The sequence below is a fragment of the Doryrhamphus excisus genome, linkage group LG14 (assembly GCF_037039965.1).
Source record: "Doryrhamphus excisus strain RoL-2023G ecotype Guam linkage group LG14, RoL_Dexc_Guam_v1.1, whole genome shotgun sequence".
NCBI classification, from domain to species: Eukaryota; Metazoa; Chordata; class Actinopteri; order Syngnathiformes; family Syngnathidae; genus Doryrhamphus; species Doryrhamphus excisus.
Genome location: NC_136370.1, coordinates 5,989,478 through 6,007,940, shown reverse-complemented (window position 1 = coordinate 6,007,940; position 18,463 = coordinate 5,989,478). Strand labels below are relative to the sequence as shown.

Genomic DNA, 18,463 nt, shown 5'->3' with positions numbered 1-18,463 from the left:
GATATTTATACGTCCATAAAACAGCTATTGTTGATAGAAAAATCCCTCTCCACCTCAAGCCCACCTGCTAGCTTGAGGTTGACATTCTCTTCCCATTTCTGATCAACATTTGCAATAAAAGTGACTGTTGTAAACATGAGATTAGATTCAGCTGCAGAACCCTTTCCTTCTCTCTTCCACCACCATTGTTCACCCGAGATACTATCCAGGTTGAAGCCCTGAATATGCCTCACACACTTTTTAAAATATAAAATGTATAGTTCCTCGTGAGGATAAGCGGTAGAAAATGAATGAATGAATGTATAGTTACTCACCAGTAATGAATGATAAAGATTGGAGTCACATCACACAACTATGGTGCGTTCATGGACCACCGAACAAAGTGCGAAATCTCAATGCCTGATGAAAAAAAAAACATTATTAGTTTCAACCATTATGAAACATAAAGACATAAACATGTAAACATTGAGGCTTTTCAAACATACTCTCACATATTACCTCACATACAGTTTTCTGTGGAAAAAAACACAAATTTGTACCACAAAAACAAAAAACAAACCTTAAACTTTATAATGGAAAGCAGGAAGTGAACAAATGTAACAGTTACGGATTGTAAAAGTACCAGATAGAGGGGTAGGATTTAATAAGCTTTGCTTCTTCATACTCCTTTTGGACATGTGGAACTGTGAACTGATTATGGGATGCATTCAATTGGAATCTGATGCATGTTCAAATAAAATTAAACCATTACCATTACCATTACAAAGCGACAAATTTGTGCACTCGCAAAAGTGCTGGGATCCACTGTGAACAATTGGCAACATTATTCAAATGAATCACCAAGAACCAAAGGCCATGTTAACATGTGGCAATATAATGTATCTCTAAATTAGGTTACCGTATTTTGTGCCCACGCTTGCAGCTTTTGAGACAAAAGACGTTGAGTCTTTTAGCCGTCAAACTTTACAATCTTTTGTAGTCTTTTTTTTTAATAAAAAGATATGATGCTGAGAATAGCAGTAGTGGTGGTGACCCCAAGTTGGCTGCGGGCTATCAACCACGCATAATTCCAACCTCCAATCGCATGCAAGTGTGCAGCATTGGCCCGAGATAACCTATGATGGAACGTACAATCCCCCTCGCCAAGTGAGCACGTCCATTTGGAGAGTCAAGGAAGGAAATAACAACAACAACAAAAAAAAACCCCTTCTGCTGAGGGTGGGGGTGTCGAGACGTATGCCACTGATGCTGTTGTCGCCGAGGTGTTAATTAGAGTGAGAAATCTTGTCCTCGACCCGCCTTCCAAGCTGCCCGGCGACACTTCTGCAAACACACACAATCACACAAACATTAGGAGATCCAGCTTTGCGGGCCAAAAAGATGCGTCAGCATTGAGCCACTTGAAATGTGTGCATGAAATCGCAGTTGATCAGTCTCAACCCCGGTGTCGTTCATTTGCTGTGCGACAATGTGCTCAGAGCAGCCGAGCTTTGGCGCAACGGCGAGTGTTGAGCGCGCTAATGACTTCCTGTTTTCTCCTGCCAAGCTTGGCTGTGCAGCCCAAGGTAACACTGGCAAAAAAAACAAAAAACAAGCTGGGTTTAGGAAAATACCAACCCTATGAGAATAACTGATGTGCCTCAGAAAGGCAGCATACAGTTGAAGTAAGATATGAAAAAAATGTTGAGTTCAGGGAAAATATGATAATAGAGTGGTGTTTCTGAAATGGTTTGTCACCACTCAATTACAAGGGGTGACGCAAATTGCAGGTTTTTTTCAACTCAAACTTGTTAAATATCTAAGGTATATTTTAAGTGATTTCCAGCAGATATCTGGAGCTGTGTGTCAGACGGATGGCACGTTAGTCTCCTCTCAATGTCTCTCCTCTCCCACTCAAAGTTGCGTAGCAAGAGAATAGCTCAGACACAAACGTGAGTCATTACATTATTTTTCCATTTTTTTTTTCCCAGGCAAAGACCCGCAACCCACTGAAAACAGCTCAGTGACCCACAGTTTAGAACCACTGTAGTAGTGCAAAAAACATGCACAGTGAAGCAAAATTGTTTAGCTTTGTCTTTGGATTTTTGCGAGACAGGAAAAAAGGAACAATAAGTTATGTGAAGTTTACAGACAAGCGGTAAAACTTTGGCGTCATAATACATGTCATCGCTTTTAATCAAAGGTATAGTGGTTAACTTCTTTTTACACTAACAAGTTTGTCCCTAAGAATGTTATAAAAGGGGGACATGTGAAGTGGACCTGCAATTAGAATTCACATTTGAGTGTTGTGCATCCTAATATTAAAAACGGTTAACATATGTCTACAGTATTGGCTGGCGACCAGTCCAGGGTGTACCCCGCCTCTCGCCCGAAGACAGCTGGGATAGGCTCCAGCACTCTCGCGACCCTTGTGAGGATAAACGGTAGAAAATGAATGCATATTTCTAAACTGTGCTGATAACTGTGCAGTGTCACACAAATAAATACCTTCATTCATTTTCTACCGCTTATCCTCACGAGGGTCGCACGGGGTGCTGGAGCCTATCCCAGCTGTCTTCAGGCGAGAGGCCGGTCGCCAGCCAATCACAGGGCACATATAGACAAACAACCATTCACACTCACATTCATACCTATGGCCAATTAACCTAGCATGTTTTTGGAATGTGGGAGGAAACCGGAGTACCCAGAGAAAAACCCACGCATGCACGGGGAGAACATGCAAACTCCACACAGAGATGGCCGAGGGTGGGATTGAACCCTGGTCTCCTCGCTGTGAGGTCTGCGCGCTAACCACTTGTCTGCCGTGCAGCCTAAATACCATCATTTTAGAGTATTTTTTCTTTCCAGTTTGGAGTCACAGCAGTATATCATGCATTGTCATGACTATTTGAGTGTCATCATACTCATCTGTAAGAGCTTGCTCTTGGAACAGATACAAATAGTGCCTCAATTTTTGTTATTAATTTGATGCAAAAGATGAGACAAAAACCACAACATACAAAAACTGAAGCATACAACAACTGGTAACACAACAGAAATTATGCAACGTATGAAGCGATGTTTGCTTATCTATGCGATGAGTCAAAGATCAATATGGAGGTGCGGGCCAACTAGGAGGCGACTCTACTGCAGCTCGGTGGCTGCTGATGCAGTGGAAACCTAAAAGAAAACTGCTTAATGGTATTCAGGGATCAATACATCAGCCCGCTAAGCGATGGCTGGCTCTACCTGCCCAAGGTCTCCTGACCTCCAACTCATTTTTGCCCGTGCATTGCAAATAATATCCATGTGTTTAACCACTACTTTACTATGTTATTTCCCTCACACTGAGTTGATGTTACTTTCACAAATGAAGTATATTAGCGTAAAATAACACATAAGGGAAAGTTATTACTCGCAGAACAACTATATACAAATATAGGTATAAATGTGAGTGTGATTGGTTGTTTGTGATTGGCTGGCGGCCAGTCCAGGGTGTACCCCGCCTCACGTCCAAAGATAAGGTGGGATAGGCTCCAGCATACCTGCAACCCTAGTGAGGATACGTGGCATATAACATGGATGGATGGATTTAGTTGATCTTTATAGTCAATAAAACTCATGTTTTGCCTTATTTTTGTTCGAGAAAAAAGCCCTCTACATGCATGCTTTATAATGGCTGTGGGTGCTATTTATAAATAATCATAGCTCAAGTTTGTCTTTACTCTCATAACATCTAAATAAAACCTGAGTCCCACATGAGTCAGCCATGACACAATGAGCCATTTGGCTTAGGTAATCATCCAAAGTCATGCTGACTTCATTCATCATTAATTAGCTGCAGTGGTGATGATGATATCATGATAGTGCACTCTCTGAATCACACTGTTTGCACTCAACTGGGTCACCACTGACCTCTAAACAAAAAAACATGTGTATTTTTTTCCCACTCTTTATATAAAATCCCTTGTTTTATTTTCCATATTTTAAAAAAATGTTATTGTCCAGTGAGAGCAGGATGGGTTCTGGAAGCTCTCTCATGGCCCGAGGAGGCACAATCGGAGACAAGCTGTTCTCCCTCCAAACAGAGATTTGGGCTCACATGACTCAAAACGAGCGACGGAAGCGAGCAGCTTTCGCCCGCAGTCGTGCCCCAAAGCAGCAGGCACTGCACAGCCAGCACCACGGTCCTCAGTGCGCATGTGCAGGCCAGTATTTGAACCCGGTGCTTGGAAATCCCGCATGCATACACTCACGGTGACCTGCCAAGCAGCATTTAAACACAGCACTACCAACATATTTGCACATTTGCATCTGGCCAAATTCATTACACACCCTTTATAGTGCAGATGATATGTTAAACAAAATATGTCAAGATATACAGCATCTATTTTGAGGTGCAATCATACACATAATAAAATAGTAGTTTTCATGTGGACATCTCCCTTTTTTCGATTTGTAGCAGAGCTCCATATCGTGCACTGTCTTGACTATTACAGCATCATCAAAGCGGTCCTACGATAAACAATACATAACAGCAAAGTACATACATTTACACTTCAATCATGTGATATAACATCAGCCAATCAAGAGACGTCAGTCCAATTTCATGCAAAATCTATACCAATGACTTCATCGTGAAGTTGGCGCAGGATCGACAATATGCTGGGTCTGGGCAGGTATTATAATATTGTGATGCATCGGTGAGCTAAGACCAATTGACCAAAATCGACATTAATCAAGTACGGTATTGATAAACCGACATACTATATCAATCTGTATACGATGTTCATGTAGTTGTGAAGTGTGCACTTAGAAAGTTAAACATTTAGGTAGCAGAATTACAAAAATTACAACAGCTCAGCGACCCACAGTTTAGAACCACTGTAGTAGTGCAAAAAAACATGCACAGTGAAGCAAAATTGTTTAGCTTTTTCTTTGGATTTTTGCGAGACAGGAAAAAAGAAATTTAGGTAGCAGAATTACAAAAATTACAACAGCTCAGTGACCCAAAGTTTAGAACCACTGTAGTAGTGCAAAAAAACATGCACAGTGAAGCAAAATTGTTTAGCTTTTTCTTTGGATTTTTGCGAGACAGGAAAAAAGAAATTTAGGTAGCAGAATTACAAAAATTACAACAGCTCAGTGACCCACAGTTTAGAACCACTGTAGTAGTGCAAAAAACATGCACAGTGAAGCAAAACTTTTAGCTTTTTCTTTGGATTTTTGCGAGACAGGAAAAAAGGAACAATAAGTTATGTGAAGTTTACAGACAAGCCGTAAAACTTCGGCGTCATAATACATGTCATCACTTTTTATCAAAGGTATTTTAGGACTATAGTGGTTAACTTCTTTTTACACTAACAAGTATGTCCCTAAGAATGTTATAAAAGGGGGACATGTGAAGTGGACCTGCAATTAGAATTCACATTTGAGTGTTGTACATCCTAAACGCTTTACATATGTCTACACTATTGGCTGGCGACCAGTCCAAGGTGTACCCGGCCTCTTGCCGAAGACAGCTGGGATAGGCTCCAGCACCTGCGACCCTCATGAGGATAAGCGGTAGAAAATGAATGAATGAATGCATATTTCTACACTGTACTGACAATAGTCACTGTGCAGTATCACACAAATAATAAATACCATCATTCATTCATTTTCTACCGCTTATCCTCACGAAGGTCGTGCGGGGTGCTGGAGCCTATCCCAGCTGTCTCAACGGTTCCCCGCATAAAAACAAGAAGTACAATTAGCACTACCGTTGTCATTCAAAATCAATCTGGACGTTCCAAAATAAACCCAATATTACAGCACATCCATATTCTTATTTACCAAATTACAGTACCAATAAACCAACTCACTGTCGCACAATTTGATGTAAAAACGTCACGATTTTCCAAGATAAGCCAGTCGTGACCAACCCCAAAAAGAAACAGGTCATTGGAGCCGCATTTCAATATTTCATTTTGGCATTTCGGTCATTTCATTACATATTTATTCTGACATTATAAATATAACAATCATGTCCTATCCAGGCTGCACGGTGAAAAGTGGTTAGCGCGCAGGCCTCGCAGCTAGGAGACCCGAGTTCAATTCCACCCTCGACCATCTCTGTGTGGAGTTTGCATGTTCTCCCTGTGGGTTTTTCTCCGGATACTCCGGTTTCTTCCCACATTCCAAAAACATGCTAGGTTAATTGGCCACTCCAAATTGTCCATAGGTATGAATGTGAGTGTGAATGGTTGTTTGTCTATATGTGCCCTGTGATATATGTCTATGTCTGTGATTGGCTGGCGACCAGTCCAGGGTGTACCCCGCCTCTCGCCTGAAGACAGCTGGGATAGGATCCAGCACCCCCGTGACCTTTGTGAGGATAAGCGGTAGAAAATGAATGAATGTCCTATCCAATTCTAAGTTGTGGAATTTGGTTAGCCTGACACACATACTAAGTTAATGACGAGGTTTCTACCGTGTTCCCTCTCGTTGAAACAGAGTGTGAAATGTCTGCTCAAACATTCATGAGCACCGACCGGCATGACATCATCCCGGCTCTCGCTACTGTTGAATCACAGCAAGATCTCAACAAAGCAAACACATGCAACGCCGAGTGGTATAAAACAAATGACACCTGAAAGGGAGGGGGGGGGGGAGGTAGCGCGAGCGTTCCCGCCGTCTCCTCCAGACGTTACTTCACTATTCTGCTTCCTTGTTTGCACATATGACCTCACCGACCTGGCAGGGAGGACGCCATCCAGCATTAAGAAGGAAGGAAGCCGACCCCCTGCTCACCCACCACCATCCTCTGCAGCAGACGTTCAGGCTGCATCCAGCCTTTGATAAATCATGCAGTGTTTACTATTACGATGAGAGTGAGCCAAATCTCAAAAAATGTTTGGCATGATCCGAAAAACTGCATAATTCATCAAAGCTAAGGTGCAACTGTGCTGGATCTCCATCTTTCTCTTTCAGCAGATTTGCCTCTGTATTTGTTTACAGCTTTGTTCTCAAAAATGCACTGTGTGGTATTTACGCATTGGCTTATTCACACAATAATGCCTGTTTTTCTACACTCATTTTAGATGTGCATCTACACAATATGTGTGTAAATCATATCATCATTCTTCATGACAATCACTTATAGCTTGATAAAGTAGGTTAATTGCAAATTATCTAAAAATCAATTAGTTATAGCCACTAGCTACAGTCCACAAAATATAATAGAATAAATAGAATAACAAAATAATTTAAAATAATCTTTTCCTCTTTAAAATAGTAATTTTTAAACCTCCGTTATCTGACATTTGAATAATGGAACAACCTGCTTGTGTTTCATGTTGATGTTCCAGTGTCCTTGAATGAACCCTGGTGGAGAATAAGGAAGTGTTGTGTGGATGTGGGGATAATGCCGTCAGAGTGTACAAGATGGAGATGTTGTAACTGAGCACTGCTTGTTAAAATGTTATGGTCATAATAAAGTTAAAGAAAAAAGAGTTCCAGACTCTGTCAGGACGCAACAATAATAAAGTGCCACACTTCACTGTTGGGAGTGTTGTAATGTTTGAAATCTTTCATGGGATTTAGTAGAAAACAACAATAGTGTTAGTAATCACAATAGAACCTCAACATCCAGTAGGTTGGTTACTATTTTCTTACATTATTTTGTGTGAACCAGGAAGTAGCCTGCTAGTTCTAGCTAAGGAACATAAACGATCCCTGCTGAAAAAAACAGCATAGACCAGCATATGTTGTGTTGTTGTTTTTCGTTTTTTGGAGACTAGCTACCAACGCAAAAAAAAACACAATGTATGCTAGTCATGCGGGTTTGGAGACCAGCATACCAGCATATATTGTTTTTGTTTTTTCGTTTTTTTGAGACTAGCTACCAACACAAAAACACAACGTATGCTGGTCATGCTGGTTTGGAGACCAGCATACCAGCATATATTGTTTTTGTTTTTTTGAGACTAGCTACCAGCACAAAAACACAATGTATGCTGGTCATGCTGGTTTGGAGACCAGCATACCGGCATATATTGTTTTTGTTTTTTCGTTTTTTTTAGACTAGCTACCAGCACAAAAACACAAGTATGCTGGTCATATGCTTGTCTCCAAACCAGCATACCTGAACAAAAACACAATGCATGCTGGTTCCTAGACCAGCATACGTACCACAAAAACACAACGTATGCTGGTATGGGGACAGGCATACCAGCATGAAAATACAACATATGCACAAAACGTATGCTGGTCTATGCTTTTTGTTTTTCAGTAAATCTAGTCATTTCAGTCATCAAAATGGCCGGTGGTTCCTGTTTTTCTAATACCATACTCCCTGAACCAGGAATTAGCGGCTAGTCTCTGAACTACAATGGCTCTAAAGAGTCAATGCTGAACTGCTGGAGCCATGGACCATCCAAGGATTGATTTGTTCGAGCTACAAGACCACCAGAGACTATAAACTGGAGTCCATTGTTAACACCCACTTTGCCCAAGGGTTAGTGTTAAACTCCAGGCCTTAAAGTAAAACAAACATATTCATGAAAAGGGACCGTGGCTATGAGAAGGTGACCCTACTGACACCATGAATCATCATTTAAGGGCCGTGCTGAGCTTTGCATGAGTGTCTAGCCCAGTATAACTCCAGTCTCTCCTGAGATGGACATCCTGCGTCACCGCATGTCTGTCATTGTCCACCAAACAACAGCTTATATAACAAACTGTTGTTGTTTCCTGTCACTTGAGAAGCCAAAATGGGACACCTACTGTGGGACTGGGACCGGATAGAGAGGTTGGTTGGCTGATGGGTGGGTAGATGTCAGGCCAGAAGGATGCTTCTCAGCCATTTTTTGATCGGAAAATGACTGACAGCAAGTGTTTGCTTGGCTGGCAGACACAGACACCCGGAGGTGGGTCAGCAGAGAGGTCCAGAATAGGAAAAATATGTGCCAGGAACGGGACAACAAACAAGGTCATGCAAACTGTGTCAGTAACAAAACTACAATGCTGCTGTTGAGGACACGAATATCCATCTGGCTCCAAAATATATTCAAGAATAACTTTTGTTAGCAGGCTACTTACCTTAAACTAAATTCAACCACATTGTGGACAACCACATTTGTGATTGTGTGTCTGTTTGTTAGCTAGGAGGCTACTTCCTGGTTTACTATGGATGCCTTACAATGACAGGAACGTACCATTTTGTGTTTTTAGGCAGGGGATAACAGCTGCACCATCAGTCACAAAACAAACAAAATCATTGAATATTTATTTTAACACTAGCAGGTTACTTCCTGGTTTAACAGCTCCATTGGAACTCAAATGACAACAAGACAAAATAAATTCCTCAAACAAAAGTGAAAACCATCAATATTTGTCTTTATTTGTATGTCTGTCCATTAGCTCGCAGGTTACTTCCTGGTTCACAGAGGGCGGAACCTACCATTTGGATTTTGGTGGGCCGGATTCTATTCTATGTAACATTTCAACATTATATCTGTATATAATGGAGATCTGTGAATTGTAAGTACTGTGAGTTGTATGTAAGTATGTAAATATGCATAAATGGCCATATTTCAACATAAAATGACACCACGCTACATAATATCCTCCATGGCTAGCAGGTAAGAAAAGCAGCAGAAACTTCAGGCATGCTAACAGCTGATGTTATTCTAAATGGCTCTCTTGATTACGACTGATAAACTAAGCTGTTGTCAGTTAATGGGATTGTAGGGAGATTGAGTGGCTGCCAATTTGACGGTATTACGCAATAGGCGGTCACTTCGTACCTGCGACGGGTTGCCATGGTAGCCATGCCGGAAGCGTTCTTACCACTTAACCTTTGTTCCCAGCTCGCTTTCCCTTCTCGTCTTCCCTCATTCCCTGGTGTCTGTTTTCCTAGCGTGCTCGTCAGCGCTTATGCACCTGCTGGAGATTAAAGCCTGGTCGGCCTCTTTTTGAGTGCGGCGGCACCTGTTTATTTATATTAGCTAACATCACACTCCATTGGTGATATCATACCCCTGCAATTCACATAATTGTTTTTTATCCATATGTATACATTTATCAATAAATGCATACATTTTAAAATAAAATAAATATTAATAATGTAAAAAAATACACAATACTGTATTATATTGATATCATACCCCTCCAATTCACATAATTGATTTTTGGCTATATGTATACATTTATCAATAAATGCGTACATTTAAAAATAAAATAAGCATTAACAATGTAAAAAAAATACACAATACTGTATTATATTGATATCATACCCCTCCAATTCACATAATTTATTTTTATCCATATGTATACATTTATCAATAAATGCATACATTTAAAAATAAAATAAGCATTAATAATGTAAAAAAAATACACAATACCGTATTATATTGATATCATACACCTCCAATTCACATAATTGATTTTTATCCATATGTATACATTTATCAATAAATGCATACATTTAAAAATAAAATAAGCATTAATAATGTAAAAAAATACACAATACCGTATTATATTGATATCATACCCCTCCAATTCACATCATTGATTTTTGGCTATATGTATACATTTATCAATAAATGCATACATTTAAAAATAAAATAAGCATTAATAATGTAAAAAAATACACAATACCGTATTGTATTGATATCATACCCCTCCAATTCACACAATTTATTTTTATCCATATGTATACATTTATCAATAAATGCGTACATTTAAAAATAAAATAAGCATTAATAATGTAAAAAAAATACACAATACCGTATTATATTGATATCATACCCCTCCAAATCTGTCGCACACCCCCATACTGGATGTATCCCCAAACCATGATTTTTCCTCCACCAAACTTGACTGTTTTCTGGGTGAATCTTGGGTCCATGCGGGTTATACTGCAGAAGACCTGTTGGAACCCGCAAAAAATCATGGTTTGGGGATACATCCAGTATGGGGGTGTGCGACAGATCTGCAGAGTGGATGGCAACATCAACAGCCTGAAATATCAAGAAATTCTCGCTACCCATTACATTCCAAACCACAAGAAAGGGCAAATTCTGCAGCAGGATGGCGCTCCTTCTCATACTTCAGCCTCCATATCCAAGTTCCTGAAAGCCAAGAAGGTCAAGGTGCTCCAGGATTGGCCAGCCCAGTCGCCAGACATGAACATTATTGAGCATGTCTGGGGTAAGATGAAGGAGGAGGCTTGGAAGATGAAGCCGAAAAATCCTGATGAACTCTGGGAGTCCTGCAAGACTGCTTTCTTGGCCATTCCAGATGACTTCATCAATAAGTTATTTGAGTCATTGCCAAGACGTATGGATGCAGTCCTCCAAGCTCATGGAAGCCATACACAATATTAATTCTTTTTTCCAAGGTACAATGACTTTATGTTCTGATGTTATTGTAGCATATTTGTGTATTCAAAATTAAGTATATGTATTATTTCTACATTTTTGTCCAAGCAAAATCTGACCTTTATGTCCTAATTAAATGATAAAACTCAATGAATGGTACAAAACTTTATTTTGATATAAAAAGCATAATCTAGAGGGCTTTGCCTTTCATATAAGTCATTTCTGATTCCAATTGAGCAACTACAAGTCAAGTTATTATTTGTTGTTCCTACAACTTGGATAAGCGACAAGACTTTTGTCAGGGACTGTACATTTAAAAATAAAATAAACATGAATAATGTAAAAAAATACACAATACCGAATAAAATTGATATCATACCCCTCCAATTCAATGATGTTAAAAAAATACACAATACCGTATTATATTGATACCCCCACAAATATCAATACTGCAGTCTCAATCCACTGATTCCAGCTAAAACACACTTTAACCCTTCCCCCTACTACTTTAACCACTCATAGTATTTCAAATTATCGAGTACCTTGGTTTTTCAGTATCAGGACACAGAAAACACAAGGGACATACCGAATGATACAAGATTTTCTTTGTTTTTGTAGAAAAATAAATACTGTCCATACCTAACGCACATTTGTGTTGTGTCGCACACAGAAAATGGTCGATACCAAATGATAGCCAGTATCAATGAATTCATATTGCAGTATAAACCCACCCATCTGATACAGTAATAAGTACTGAAGTGTCAGTACCAGTATACACCGCTTTGTACCAATACAGCAGTATCAATCAAGCTTTATTTTACCCCTCCCTCAATTAACACTATTTTTCTTCATTGAGAGGACAACGTTCTATGTAAAAATGATATAATAAGAAAAATGTAGGAGGGAAAAATAACAGAAAGAGTACACAGATGTAAAACAAAACAGGTTGCACACAAAAATATTGCAAAATCACTGCCAAAGAAAAAGGCTAGCAGGAAAAAACATTAGATGGTAATGGTAATGGTTTAATTTCATTTCAACATGCATCAGATTACAATTGAGTGCATCCCATAATCAGTTCACAGTTCCACATGTCCAAAGGGAGTAGGAAGAAGCAAAGCTTATTAAATCCTACCCCTCCATCTGGTACTTTTCCAATCAGTAACTGTTACATTTGTTCACTTTCTGCTTTCCATAATACAGCTTAACGTTTTTTTTTTATTTTTTTTACCAAAGTAGGAGGTGATATGAGCATCCAATGACATAATGTGTACCGTAGTAAGTGTCAATATAGTGATATATATAGCACATCATGACTGGTTCAAGACTCTTCATCCTTGTATTTAGCAAACATCAACTGCTTGTATTGTTTCTTGAATTGGCTCATCGTTGTGCATTGTTTGAGGTCCTTACTCAATCCATTCCATAGTTTGATTCCACATACTGAAATGCTATGGCTTTTTAACATAGTCCTAGCATAGAAGTGTTTCAAATGTACTTCTTCTCTTGTAGAGAAGTATTGGATGACATTTTTAGCTAATTGGTTGTTTTTAGCCTTATGCATTATTGTAGCTGTTTGAAAATTAACTATATCAGCAAGTTGAAGTATTTGTGATTTTAGAAATAAAGAGTTAGTATGTTCTCTGTAGGCGGCATTATGAATTATCCTTACTGACCTTTTTTGCAGTACATTTAGCGAGTGAAGATTGCTTTTATAGTTATTAGCCCATATTTCCACACCATAAGTAAGATATGGTAGAACCAGAGAGCAATAAATAGTGTGGAGTGATTTCTGGTTGAGAACAAGTTTTGCTTTGTTCAATACTGAAATATTTCTGGCCACCTTATGTTGTATATTTGTAATATGAGGTTTCTAGCTCATATTTTCATCTATTGTGATCCCCAGAAATGTATTTTTGTTCACCCTTTCAATGTCCACACCGTCTATTTGTATTTGCTGGTGCGTGTAAGATAACTAAAGGAGAAGCCAGACAGGAAAAACAATGCACATGGCAAAAAACACAAAGCGCTGCAACAAAGCCGAGCAGGAAAAGGTAACTATAGCAAAGAACCAGAGCCAGAACACAGAAGGTCACTGCACCACGAGGCCAGGCGGAGCGGACAGCAAGTGACGTCCCAGGTACAATCTGGCAATGGGTGAAAGTTATAGCCTGCCGGCAAGCAGTGTATTGCAACGACTAGCATATAGACAAGTAGCAAAAAAATACCACAAAACTTGACAAATACTGCAGTACCGAGCCCACCATTTTTCACACGTTCCCCTAAAAGCCTCATTCTTGCTATAGATCGATAATTCATCCCATCCCTGTTCCTTCTGGTGCCTGTTCTTCGGTGCACTGACAAGACAGAAAAAACACCTTTAAATTTACCCAACACTATTCCATGCATACTTCTTCCCCCGTAATATAAAATCAATTTTCCGATCCATGTTGGGACACATTCCGCTATGTCCTTTGCGACCTCACATCCTAAATATGCTTGTTGGTATTCCACACGCCGCCGTTTGTTTTTGTGGTAATGCTGGAACGTCATTCAGCTTCACGCTTCGTCCTCAAACATTATCATACAAATAAAAGCTAGGAAGAAAAAAAAAGAAAAAGGAGGGAAGGGAGATGGGGGGGGGGGATTTATGGAGAGGAAGCCCAGGTGAATTTCATACAGCGGCAGCCTGCTAATGATGATAATAAAGGCAATAAAAAGCTGCCCCCTCAGTAACACGCTGAGTATGGATTGGCGTAAACTGACACTGTAAATAATTCAGGGAGATTAAATATACACAACGCACACATCGTTACGCCTGTTTTTTTTTTTTAAAGCTGTGTTTACATTGCAGGGGTTCAAAAGTTCACAAGGCTTCATCCTGATCTATGGAGCCTTTATAAATAATAAAGGCATGCTATAGTGCCCTGCTTTATTATTATTAGACCAAGACTTCAAGCTAGATGGTTCTTACAAAGAATACATTAATAGTCATTGTGGTCAGCCAGTACGATGAACTTCAATTGTACTTTACTAATACAAAGTGTAATCTTGGAATACAGTAGATCCCCACTATTCCATGGGGGTTCCAGAAATACCTGTTAATAGCAAGGAATGGATTTTTTTACATAAGGCTTGCTCACTCCACACCAGGCCCTCCTGCCATCTTGACGTTTTCCTTCAATTAGCACATTTGCAATAAAAGTGACTTGTAATTATTAGATTAGATTCACGTCCACCACCCTCCCCTTCTTTATCAATTGTCATGGTTCACTCGGAATATAATTAGCCCTAAATATACCTCACACATTTATTAACACATTTAATGTATAAAATGTATATGTAATGTACTCAACACTAATAAAGCACAAAGTAAGAAAATAGCTGAATGTGAGTTAGATTAACATGTTTACATGTTAACATGTAACAAAGAGTGAAAAGTTAAAAGTACAGTGCATACCTTGTCACTTTGTGGTTCGAACATCGATCACTGATTCACAGTGTTATCTAACAAAGAACGCTAAAAATGCTAAAATCATCACACAGCAACTTTACACTCAAAAGCTGAGTAGGAAATATACTTGACTTGTAATTATTAGATTAGATTCACGTCCACCACCCTCCCCTTCTTAATCAATTGTTATGGTTCACTCGGAATATAATTAGTCCTAAATATACCTCACACATTTATTAACACATTTAATGTATAAAATGTATATGTAATGTACTCACCACTAATTAATCACAATGTAAGATAATAGATTACTGTGATTTAGATTAACTAGTTTACATGTTAACATGTAACAAAGAGAGAAAAGTACAGAGCATACCTTGTCACTTTGTGGTTCGAACATCGATCACTGATTCACTGTGTTATCTAACAAAGAACGCTAAGAATGCTAAAATCATCACACAGCAACTTTACACTCAAAAGCTGAGTAGGAAATATACAAGGAAAATACCAATATGATAAAAAAAACAACAGCTATTTTAACTTTATCCCAAAATGCATTTCTTCTTAGCATAGCATTTAATTGGTTAACCGCTGCTACTGCAATGATGTCAGCCTCCCTCTGGGTTCCTCTGCCTCTCTGATGGACAGAGTCAGCATTGCAGCGCCTCGCCAGTAATTAACTGACTTGTGAGCAACACAGTGTTTCAATGATTAGTAGTAGTTCTGAAGTAAAGGGGATGTCTCGAGATTAGAACGTACTCACAAATTAACCACACGGCTGTATGTATAAGCTGGACGGCTCAAAGTTTAAGAAAAATCTAGTGGTTTATACATGGAAAATTATGGTAATTTAACTGTTTTTATTATGACTTGGTTGTACTTTGCACAAACTCATTATATTGTGTTATCATTGTCCATTAGATAATTTAAAAGTCAGCCACTGTCATAGTAATAGATTACTATGTTGACTTGTAAGACGTAGGGCTGATGGGAATCATGTATTTTATATTCCTTGTGCCTAATATGCAAAGATAAACATGCTTTCTTACTTCTGTGCCCAGACATTCACATGACAAGGTAGTCATTCTGCAACCACATTTCCGCATACATAAACACCGCATTTAATCACATACCGTACCGCATTCCTTGCATTTATTGTACACAAGAAGCGAGGCAGCACGGAGAAGAGATTAACGACACTTTGAGAGTGTGAATGTGCTGCAGTGGCAGGGCTGCACAGCGTCCAATGTGTTGCCCGGGCCCTAAATTGGAGGGGCTTTCAAGTCACGCATAATCTGCTTTTGAAACAATGAGATAGTGTCGCCTTTCATTGTGGGCTCAGTTTAAAGCCACACTCAGGGACATACCGTGCATCAAACTGGTTCGTGTTCTGTTTTTTTTTACGGTTCTGCAACAACAGATTTAGATTCCGTTGAGTCGACATGTGCATTTTATTGGGAGATAGTGCGAAATAATCTCTTTGAGGTTCTGATCTCTGACAAGATGTAGTGTTGTATTGTATCTTAATCTGCATATTGATCATGTTTACTCAGGACAGTGCAGTAAGCAACAATAGAAATATACACCCACTATCAAAACAATCTCTCTCTCTCTCTATGAATAACGAGTTATTGTCTTAAAGAAAGATTTTTTTTAGCTGTTCCAATAAAACTGCTCCTATTAATGTCCATTTTACTTTATTTTAGTTTTATGATAGACCACTTTAACTACATTAAGCTTGTCTATAACAAGTCTGATTCACAGTGTCACCTTAGAAACAACACTAAAATCCTCACATAGCAACTTAACACAAAACAGCTAACACCTAATAAATATACAAATATCGAATAATATGACATTAAAATTATATATATATATCGATTCTAAAGTGTCTGAGCCAGTGATTTGCAACCACTGTGCCGCAGCACACTCGTGTACGCGAGAAATTGTCAGGTGTGTCGTGAGGAATTATCTAATATGAATTTTTAAAAACATGTTTCTTCTATTCCTGCCAGCATATCGACTTTGTGTTCATCTAAACATTCCCAGGTTTCACACTGTTTGAGTATAAATAAATAGAGAAATTATATTGAAATTCAATATACGTTGTAGCAGTTTTGGTTAGTTGTGTGCCGTGAGGTTTTTCTAAAGTAAAAAAAAACGTGCCGTGGCTCAAAAAAAGGATGAAAAACACTGGTCTGAGCAATATATTCATTGGGGTGCTGCATTGATGTCAGCCTCCCATTGGGTTCTGGGTTCCTCTGGCTCCTTCCGGTGGACACACCAGCACCATCCACCATTTTCTGTGCTGTTTATCCTTCAATAATATGAAATGCATTATGGCAAAACTTTAAAATGTTGGGTTTTTTTCATGTTAAAACATGAAGTGTATATTGGTCCATGTTTGTATATTATTAGTATGCATTTGTTAGGTTTTACTTCACGGCTTATATATATATATATATAAAGTATTCCAAAATTTAAAATGGCATCCCAGCAAATCAAATGTTCTTGTTGTAATGGGTTGTTTATTATTTTGCTTGTTTTAAGTATCTTAGATTTCAGTACATTCATTCATTCATTTTCCGGAACACTTGTACTTCATTAGAGTTGCAGGGAGATTTTAGTACATATTGTGTAAAATAAGATAAATAATCTACCAGAACAACAGGAAAATGTGACAAAGTCGAAACACTTGAAATCAGTAAATTAATTTGCTTGTTTTAAATCAAATATCTCGGATTTTAGCACATATTAATTAAAATCTGCCAACATTACAAGAAAATTTAATTGAACTCAAAGCATTTGAAATATTGTGCTTACTTCGGTAAAAATTGGTTAACATAGTAATCAAATAAATCGTGCAAGTATTTTCAACCTTCATGATTCCTTTTTTTGCTTTGTTGCCATGCATGTGTAAGTTACATTTCCACTTCTATGGTCATACCCTTGAAACATACTTAAAACACACTTGAAATTAATGTGTGACTGGTATTTTTATATATCTTTTGAGGTATTCTTATACTCACTGTATTGTTGACACAAGTGTGTGGAGATGGAGAAGTACAGACTTCCCAAAAAACACCTCTGTGCGGGATGTGCTTGTCTTTTCTACTCAACTATTGTGCAAATCTGCAGCGTCACCGTCTTCTATGGTAACCTGCCCATCTGTATTCAAAACACGCCCTTGCACCAACGTGAGCCATCAATCCGCTTAGCGTCCGCGGCCTCGCTGTCTCAGTTATTGAACCGTCATTGGCTTTGTTTTGCCTGGAAAACTCTCCTCTGTTTCTATCCTCCTCAATCCCAAAATCATGGCCCATTTATTCTAACCTAATTATTGTTGAAGCAGAGTGATAGATGCTACTTTGTCTGAGCACACACACACACACACATACAAAGCGGCCGCTGTCATGAAAGCACATCCCATAGAGGATTAAGCAGGCACTCACAGCATTAGAAATGATCCTAATTTATGAGGAGTGACAATTTTACTAATTAACACAGCGGCGTGAGACAGTAAAAAGTAAAACAAAAAGGGTTGAACACGAATGGCTCAGGCAGGGCAGTTTGTTCTAGTGCATTTCGACACGGCTCGTTGGTCGGTGTATAATTGTAGAGAATTTATGTGTCATGTGTAGGAAGTAGCCAGCAATTAACCCCAGTC

General features: G+C 38.8%; 1 long non-coding RNA gene across 1 annotated transcript; it reads right to left on the bottom strand.

Moving 5' to 3' along the window:
• Window positions 1-977: 977 nt before the first annotated feature.
• Window positions 978-9,114, bottom strand: LOC144901708 (uncharacterized). Its single transcript, XR_013629772.1, has 3 exons — window positions 9,061-9,114; window positions 8,746-8,865; window positions 978-1,323 (listed from the first exon to the last, which is right to left on the bottom strand). It is a non-coding gene; the product is annotated as an uncharacterized LOC144901708 (long non-coding RNA).
• Between the last annotated feature and the right edge of the window lie 9,349 nt (window positions 9,115-18,463).